This window comes from Crotalus tigris, unplaced genomic scaffold (assembly GCF_016545835.1).
Source record: "Crotalus tigris isolate CLP2741 ecotype Arizona unplaced genomic scaffold, ASM1654583v1 scf7180000017585.4430047, whole genome shotgun sequence".
Lineage (NCBI taxonomy): Eukaryota > Metazoa > Chordata > Lepidosauria > Squamata > Viperidae > Crotalus > Crotalus tigris.
The window spans coordinates 1,753,048-1,762,704 of NW_024096493.1; positions in this window are offsets into that span (position 1 = coordinate 1,753,048).

Sequence of the window (9,657 nt, forward strand, 5' to 3'; positions counted from 1 at the left end):
TTTATTAATGTCATTACCAAACATGTCAAATTTCTGCATATAAGGATCTTTAAGTAGAGCGAATGTTCCTACTCTCTTTAGACTGTGGGCCTTAAGGGATAGTATTAACTCTTTTTGAAATAACAACAAAAGATCTGCAGGAAGCATTGCTAGACCTATGAATAAATAAACACATGGATATTTATTGTAGTTGTCAATGACTCCTTTTCTCTTGATGTCATTTGCTCCATTTCCCCTGTAAATATAGCTACCTTAGTCTTTGCTATATTAACACCCAGAGGTGATTCAGCACAAGATGGGCGGCAAACAAATTTAATAAATAAATAAATTTTCAGATCCATGCATCGTACTGTCTAACTCATTGCTCAGCAATGATGTAGCCTTATCTTCATACAAAGCGCACGCACATTCATGTCCTCAACAGTCCCATCCTTCTAATGAAAAACACTCCATATGCATTTGTACATAAGTGTTTATGTACATTTAAGAGAAGGAGATTAGTTAATAAAATTATTTATACTTATTGTAATGAAGGTAGGAAGTCACTTCTTTATATATTACTTTTTCTTTACTGTATTCTTATTTTTTTCTATCTTTCTTTTAGTTTTTCTCTTTTTTTCTTTTCTGCACCTTCTACTTTTTGTATAATAATAATAATAATAATAATAATAATAATAATAATAATAATAATAATAATAGAGTTGGAAGGGACATTGGAGGTCATCTAGTCCAACCCCCTGCTCAGGCAGGAAACCCTATACCATTTCGGACAAATGGTTGTCCAGTCTATTCTTTAAAACTTCCAGTGTTGGAGCATTCACAACTTCTAGAGGCAGGTTGTTCCACTGATTAATTGTTCTGTCAGGAAATTTCTCCTTAGTTCTAGGTTGCTTTTCTCCTTGATTAATTTCCATCCGTTGCTTCTTGTCCTGCCTTTAGGTGCTTTGGAGAATAGCTTGACTCTGTCTTCTTTGTGGCAACCCCTGAGATATTGGAACACTACTATTATGTCACCCCTAGTCCTTCTCTGCATTAAACTAGACATATTCGTTCAGCAACCATTCCTTATGTTTTTTTATTATTATCATTATTATGGATCATCGCACAGTCAGCCGGATGTTCAGACTGGATTTGGCATTTTGTCTACCTATCGAGTCCTTACCCAGGACCTGGGATAGGCAGATGTGGATGTTTGATGGTATTACAGATATCGTCGCAGGATGGAAGCAGTTCCTAGTAAGGCCGCCTTTTGCAATTGACTAATAGCAAATTTGTCAATGCCAATGGTGTTCAAGTGGATGATGATGATGATGATGATGATGATGATGATCGGTTTGCATTCATTTTTCTTGTTACAATTATTTCTTTAATAAAATTACTATAAAAACAGATTTATATTAAGTCTTTTGCCATGAACCGTTTTAAGCTTGAACTACATATTTTAAAACCAGAGGGGTTTTTTTAATAGCAGATGCTCAAAAAACAGCGCAATTGTCATTCATTCTTTGGACACTGAAAAGCCCAATCACCTTTTCTGTACTCTCTGATCCCATCCACAAATCTCCATTCCTGTCACATAATTGGATTTTTTTTTCTTTCTCTTCAAAGGGAAAAAATCAGTTTGAATACTATACATAATTTTTTCCTTGAAATTCTTGCTTGTTCTTCCAATATTGCCAATTATTGGAGTGTAATAACAACTGTCACCAATGTATGCATTCTTATTTTCATATGAGCCAATAATATCTAAATCAGGGGTGTCAAACTGCCGGCCCGCATGGAAGCCACACCCACCCCATTGCTGGCAATGGCAAAACTGTCCCGATATGTTGCGCAATGTCCCGTGACATTGCGAGTTTGACATGTCTGCTCTAAATGATACCAATTTCTGACATAATGTAACTCCTTCATTGATCTATATTTTCACCCTTATGCATATATATTCATCATAAGATCAGAACTTCTTCACTCAGATCTATTGCACATATACTTGCCATCTTTTTAATTTAATTCCTTCCTTCCTTCCATTCCTTCCTTCCCTCATCAGCCTTAATTCATTTGTTACAAACCTTCCCCCTTACTACATTCCCCATTTCTTTCTCTTCCATTCCTTAGATCAATTTTTCACTAGTAATACTGCTGATCAAGTATATTTTCCTTTAAGAATGCACACAAGTTGCTGAAAATATATGCCAAAATACCTTTTCTGTATTTTAATGATACTGTTCAATGATACAAAAAAATCCATGTCTTTAGACATTTAAGGGGTTTCTTTTGCTAAGTGAAAAAACACCTATATACATAGGAAGGCATACAATTTTTGAGAATACAGTATGAGCCTATGATTTTCCAAGTATCTCATCACTCTCTTATTGTTTGTTTTTCAACATGAATAATATCATGCGAATATTTCATGAGATCAAAAGGCATTTTTTAGATTCTTAAAATTAAAATAAACCACACAAATGAGTTCTATATGGGTTTAGCTGTCCATTGTATAACAAGCAGCACTGAACAATGTCCTTAAACAACTCAAATTTATTAATATCTGACTGGTTTTATAAAACTGTGACTGTTATTCTTGATAGTATGAATAATTTGAACCTAATTAATAAAGTTTTCATTACTGGCATTTGAGACCTAATCTCCCTCCTCAGTTAAACTCCCAAAGATGCTAATTTCATTTTCTTAATTATCCAACTAGCAAGAACTGGTATTTGCATAGAGATCTAGAACCAAAGAATAACCAGGGGACCATAAAATATTTACATTATCAAGGCCAACTCTGGCTCATTATCCCCAACAAATGACTACCAGTTTATCATTTCTCTAGATAATTCACTCTACTGTCAAAATGCCCTTATTGCTTGTAAGTGTGGGGGGGAGGGTGGCGTTTCTCCCTAACATTCAGTCAGAATCTGTCTTCCTGCAACTTAAATCCATTATTCTGTGACTTGCACTCTGGGGCACTAGAGAAGAGATCTTGATCTTCTTCTACATGACAGCCTTGCCACTCTTTGAAAAGTGCAGTCATATCCTCCTCGGTCTTCTCCAGGCTAAAGATTAACAATCCCTTCAATTTCTTTCTTAGGATTTTGTTTCTGTCCCCCGGTCGTGCTTGTTCCCCTTGTCTGAACCTGTTCCGGTTTCTCTGGATGCTTTTTTAACTGTTATGCCAGGACTAGACACAATATGTAAAAGTGAATTTAATTAATGCAGGATAAAGTGGAACTAAAGATTTTGAAATGGTACATCCATTGATGAAGCCCCTTTCCCATTTGGTTGAAAGCCAAATATGGTATCTGATATCAATAGCATTCTCAAAGTCTACAAAGGAAGTTATGTGATCCAAACTGAAGGTAAATTTAGTCTTGCAAAACTTGTCCAACTTCCAACTTCTGGGAATCACAGTATTGTTTTCAAAGAGCTTATAGGTGCATCCTTTTTAATACATACAGGAGATTAAAGTTATTATATGCTCTCTTCTGAGGTGGCAATATCAAGTTAATTGGTCTATAGTTACAGCCTGCCTTTTCCCCATTTTGAAGATACAAACATTTGTCCTCTTCTAGCAATTATACCTGGAACTTCATTTATTCCCAAAGATAAAAATGGTTTATCCATATATCAGCAAATTTCTTCAATAGAGTATACCAGGTTTTAAAGCTACCCAAGTAGATAGTTGTACGGACTACTCCAATTACAACTGCAAAGTCCTTGTTCTTCAGATCTGTTCTCTAGCACACAGATTAGTATTTCCAAGTATTGTCAATGTGAAGCTTCTAGAATATGAAATCACATTGTTTTTATCATTCATTCGGATTGCCTTATACAATTTTAAATTAACTTCCATTGCCTTCAGCCCATTTTTTCTGAAATCATAAAATCGACAGAGTCAGTGATCCACTTCTCTAAATTATATCTAATAAAAGTAATGGGTTGAAAGTTTTTCTAACTTGATTTTTTTTTCCTTCAATAGCCACTCATTTTAATGTATTGGATAAACACAAAGGAAGGCGAAATAAGAAACTGTGTGAATGCCTTCTTTTACTTACATTACTCACTAATGAACAGATAAACCTTTGCACAAAAGAAATTTCATGAAAAGAGAGCTAGATATTATTATTATTATTCTGCTGCTATATTTTCTCTTTGGGGGAAGGAAAAATAACACCTATTGCAATAATTTTTAAAAAATAAAGGTTCAAAAGCGTCTGAACACTTTTAACTGTAATTGTAATTTTGTTTAATTTTAGTGGTAAATTTAATTGACTCAGAGTCACTTTTTGAGATTGGCAGTCTCTAAATTTGATAAATAAATAAATAAAGCAACATGATTATGCAGGTGAAATCATAACATAATGGGAGGGGATATTTTCAATAGCATCCAAGATTAACAGAAATTTTATCTCCTATTACATTTTATTCCCTCTATAGCAGTAGTTCTCAACCTGTGGGTCGGGACCCCATTTGGGGTCGAACAACTATTTCATGGGGGTCGCCAAACAACGCAGTCCATCATTTTTTTCCCCTTTTCCTTAGCTGTGCTACTCCCTTTTATTCTATTGGCTTTTGAAAGCCAATAGAATAGACTCTCTTGAATAGAGTCTAATTCTATTGGCTTTCAAAAGCCAATAGGAATTGTCTAGGCTGTCTCTGCCCTGCTGAGCCCGTCAAAAGTCCCATTCTGCAAACGGTGCTGGACCAGTTGAGTAGTCCTTGACTTACGACTGGTTGAGTAGTCCTCGACTTATGACGGTTGGGGGTCGCGGCATTAAAAAGGTTGAGAACCACTGCTCTATAGTCTGTGAGAAGAGGAGTTGAGGAAACAAGATAATGGTCAGCTACACTACAGTGACAGTCTAAAGACAGGAATCAAACTAATATATTTCATAAACCCAGTGGCAAGGATAACAAGGGTTTGGTTCCGAAATCCAGCACCATAGTCCTGTCAAAGTCATTGACTTGGCCACTATTCTTTTCTCTTTCCAATCCTCAACATCAACGAATCATGAAGACATGCACAGTGACATCACCACACAAAATGCCACTCTAATGAACTTTCATTCTTCCATCTGACTGAAACATAGAAGTTGCAGTATTTGCATAATGACATTGCTATGTATTTTTCATCATTTGCCTCCTGCACACACGTCCATGTCTCCAATCATTCCAAATGATTGTAAGCTGCCATACTGAGTGGTTGGAAGGGAAAGAGGGACCGACAAGCCTTAGGAAACACAAGCATTTCAAAATTCCATTTTGATTATGCTAGAGTTGATTTAGATCAGTGTTTCTCAACCTTGACAATTTTAAGGCATGTGGACTTCAACTCCCAGAATTCCACAGCCAGCAATGCTGGCTGTGGAATTCTGGGAGCTGAAGGCCACATGCCTTAAAATTGTCAAGGTTGAGAAACACTGATTCATATAGTTTTGACTTTGTGCAGATCCTTATACTCTTCCCAGTTGCAGACTAGCCCATGCTGGGATTTTAAATGTTGGGTTTTATTTTGAAAATATAATTTGAAACTGAATTTCAACAGTTGAAATTCAGCTTCAGCAAAGTTGAAATTTACCAAAATTATACTCATTTCCCTTCTCTCTTAGACATCCAGCCACCCTACAAAGTATCAGGTTGATGATTTTTTTTCCCCTGCAACTGCCTTGGAAGAGAATGGCTCATTAGGGCCCAGAAGCCAAGGTGAATCAAGGATTTATGCCAGCAACGGATGAACCACCCACAAAGCATTGCAAAGGACATGACCAGTTTGGACCCAATTTCAAACAAACCAACCACAGACATAGAAAAAAGCCTAATCTGTTCCTATGGCACAAAGCTCTTTGGTGAAAGTGTCCCAAGTAAATGAGGAACATTTCAGTTTTCTTATTGCTATACATAATTCCTCTTGCATATTTGCTTAAAAACAAGTCCTGATCTGTTCAAAGGGGATTGCTCCTATAATATGTAACAGGATTATCCTTCAGTGGCCAAGTGACTACATGAAAGCGCATTCCTAGCTGAACTGCTATCCTTGTATCAGCAGAAAAGTTGAGCATGAAGTTTCTCCTGCTCTGTCTTTTCTGTTCCTGTTAGGTGACAAAGCCTAACAACTGCCCCTTTGCAGTTATGGGGTCAGAATTAAGACAATTAATACTAGTTTAAGAAGTTGCCAGGATAGATTTGTGATATGTATGTGGAATAGTCTTTTAGGGCTAAATAAAGGCACAACCATATCGAGATGGCTACTACCAGACATTTTCATTACAGCATGGAAGACCGAAAGACAAGGAATCAAGCTAGAACTTCAGTTAGAACTGAAGAAACTTATTGGATGAGAAGCAAAACGTTTTCAAAGGGAAAAAAACCAAGAAAGTCTACTTGCCTTTTGGGAAAGAAAAAAAAAAGCACTTTGGGACAATCGTGACCTGGATGATTGAAAATCCCCATAGACAAGGAATCAAGAAATAGAATTTTCTATGTACATTTCATGTTCCCACCCTAATTACATCTTTTGACATGCCCACAAGCAGGATACACTTTGAACATGTTGAGCTTATTTTCTAAAAATTGAGGCTGAGACAAGTACCATATTTTCCGGTGTGTAAGGCGACCCGGTGTATAAGACGATCCCCGACTTTGGCACCAATTTCCATGCCTAGAAAGTCATCTTCTCTGCTGGAAACGACCATAATTTCCAGCATATAAGACGACTCGGCGTATAAGACGACCCCCGACTTCGGCGCCGATTTCCGCACTTTAGAAAGTCATCTTATATGCTGGAAAATATGGTACAGTATTAGGTGCTCTTGCTGTTAAAAGGTCAAGCATGCATAGATCACTTTAGCCAGAGAGATCTCTTGGCACCTAGGATTGTTAGTATTCCTGAAAGTTTTGTGGCTCTTCTTACTAAAACAAGCATTTGCCCAGCCCACAGCACTTGGTTTAATGCAAATGGGAAAGGCCTTATCTGACACTAGTAAGCAGAGAGAGAAAAACTGGCCAAATGTAAACAATAAGCTACCTCTTAAATCTAGTCATATTTGGACTGATAGAGTTATGGCCTACATATAATAGTTATAAAACATTATCATTCCAATCTGTTCTTTCTACGACTTCTCCATATCTCTCTGGGTGGTGGACAGCTTCCATGTCTAAGGATCAGCAATAAAGCAATTGAATTATGCCTGCAATATATAAACAAATGCTAATGTAGTGTTACCCCCTCAGAGGCTGCCAAAGCCCAGGCCCTCCCAGTCCCGCTCCCCTCCATCGCGCTCTGCAGCTACCTCTCAAGGTGTTAATAAAGTGTCTTTTCCACCGGGAGCTCACGTGAAGTGAGGAGATGGCAAATTCTCATCGTCAAGGGGGGGGGGCTTTCAGGAACAAAGATGACCAGCCCCTAGCCCTGATAGTCAATGTGTGGCATTGTTTAACAGCCCCAGGCAGTCGTAGCAGCAATAGTCAATGATTTTACAGCGACCGTTTGAAAACAAAGGGGTGGGGAAAACCCCAGCTCCAGGCAGCAATGGAAACACAAATGAAGATAGTCAGTGCTCTGCAGTAACAGCTTGTCCCGCAAGGGCAATTCCCCACAATGTCTATAACTTGCACAAGTAACAGTAATCAAAGTTCGGATGGCTGCTGGTCTCCAAACCAATAGCGACCAGCCTCTCCTTCTCTTCTGTCGTCGCTCGCAGTCTCAGGTCTCGTCGATGTCAAAACCTCTCCCCCCCTTTCCTTTATTGTTAAAAACTGAATTTAGCAACTTTTTCTCTCCTCACTCTCTCTCTTGCCTCTGTTCAGGATATTCCCCCCCACACTTAAGAAACAATAAAATTCCACCTTCTCACTCTCTTTCACTCTCTCCTTCCCTCTCCTTCTAAGAAAGGGATCAGGTAAAACCTCAAATCCTTCTTCACCTGGTTTCTCCCCGACAACAGCAACAGCAACACCCCTTCTCTTTCCTCCTTTTTCTTTCCTTCCACCCAATCCACATCCGCCACACCCAAAACTGGCAGCAGCTGTTCAAGCTTCCCTCTCCTCAGGCAGGCTCCCACAAAGCCTTTCAGCCAGCCCCACTACACTAACATGCAGGGGCATCTGCAGTATATGGTCAAAAATGTTAAGATGGAAGCCACAATAGCACACTGAAAGTCCTATCTGGGTTTTTTTTTTTTTAATGCATTGCACATGAGATGGACATATAAAAAACAGACAGAGTTTTAATCACGCTTTTATGGTTACCATCTTGACTTTTTTAACCATACCTCATGGGCAACCTTAGACACACCTCAATGAAAACAACATTTAAGAGATACTTCTTGCTACACAGAGTTCTCTAACAGGTTAAGAGGACGTGCAGCAGGATGGCAACCTGACAGCAAAGGAAAAAACAAATACTAATGAGTCTTCTTAAACTGTAAATGCATAGCAGCAAAACAACAAGGAGATGCTCAGACTAAATATTTGAAAATGTAATTCTATTGAACAGCAAAATCAATGTTGTTAAAACAGCCAGCTACTTCAAAAAGTGGCTTGTCTTAGAGATGATGAAAGCCTGTCATATTACAGGGCCAGTTAATTTGAAAATATTTTCTTGTACTTTATTTCCCAGACTTGGCTTTGTAATACAAATCAGGCATTAAATAGAAGAATACATTTTGTTTTCTTGGAAATCAGACGCAAATCCCTCCAGGCGGTTTTGTTCAAGTCCAGGATTCAGTTGATTCATTAACTAAACGGAGCCACAATTTTCTGCAGAGGAGGCCTGAGGCTGTTGTGAACATTTTAGAAGCAACTGCAAAATTTCAGAGCGCTCAGAAGTGATCAAGAAGAGCAGGTCATCACAGGAATATATTTTTTCTGACACAAGTAGCACATGAATAAATCAAAGGTGCACTGGGAATATAACAGGCTCGAAAGATGGAGCCAATTCAAGAACACAAGATGACCTAAAGGCTGCAGCACATTTTGTGAGATCTTTGAATGTTCAGAAAGATTTGGGATAATCATGTTAGAGATGAGATTCAAGGATTAATACAGCTAAATAAAGCGCATTTCAACTTTTAACAGCTGCTTGCTACATGTAGTGTAGAGGTTAGTCTATGGAATATGACCATAAAATATTTGGAATTCAGTAATTATTTTAACAGAAAGGCAAGCCTTTTATACTGAAGGAACAATTCAGCAGAAGTGCAGAACTCATAGCAAGTTTATCTGGCTATTTTCTGATATCTCTAAATGAGTTTTAACAGCAGTTTTAGGGGATCTTGTGTGGCAATCTGGAAAATACTTGGAGGATAAATGGTACCATTTTGTACCAAATGCTATATTTTTGTACTAAGTCTAGAAAATCATTTTTGAAACCATATAGAAAATAAAGCCTGTTACAAAATATGAGCAGATATTTTATAACTAAAAATAGATTTATGCTTCCCTAAAATATTTCCAAACTAAAGTAACACTTTATACCAAAATCTACATTTCAAATTTTGTGATGCAGTTCTTTAAAAAAATGTTATATTGCAGAGACTAATGGTGAAAAATTCATTTACATATAGGATAGTCATTTACAAAAGAATTAGAGCAATATGTACCAAAATAAGTCTATCAATAATTTTTAACAACCTTTATTTAAGATAAGAGTATAAGCAT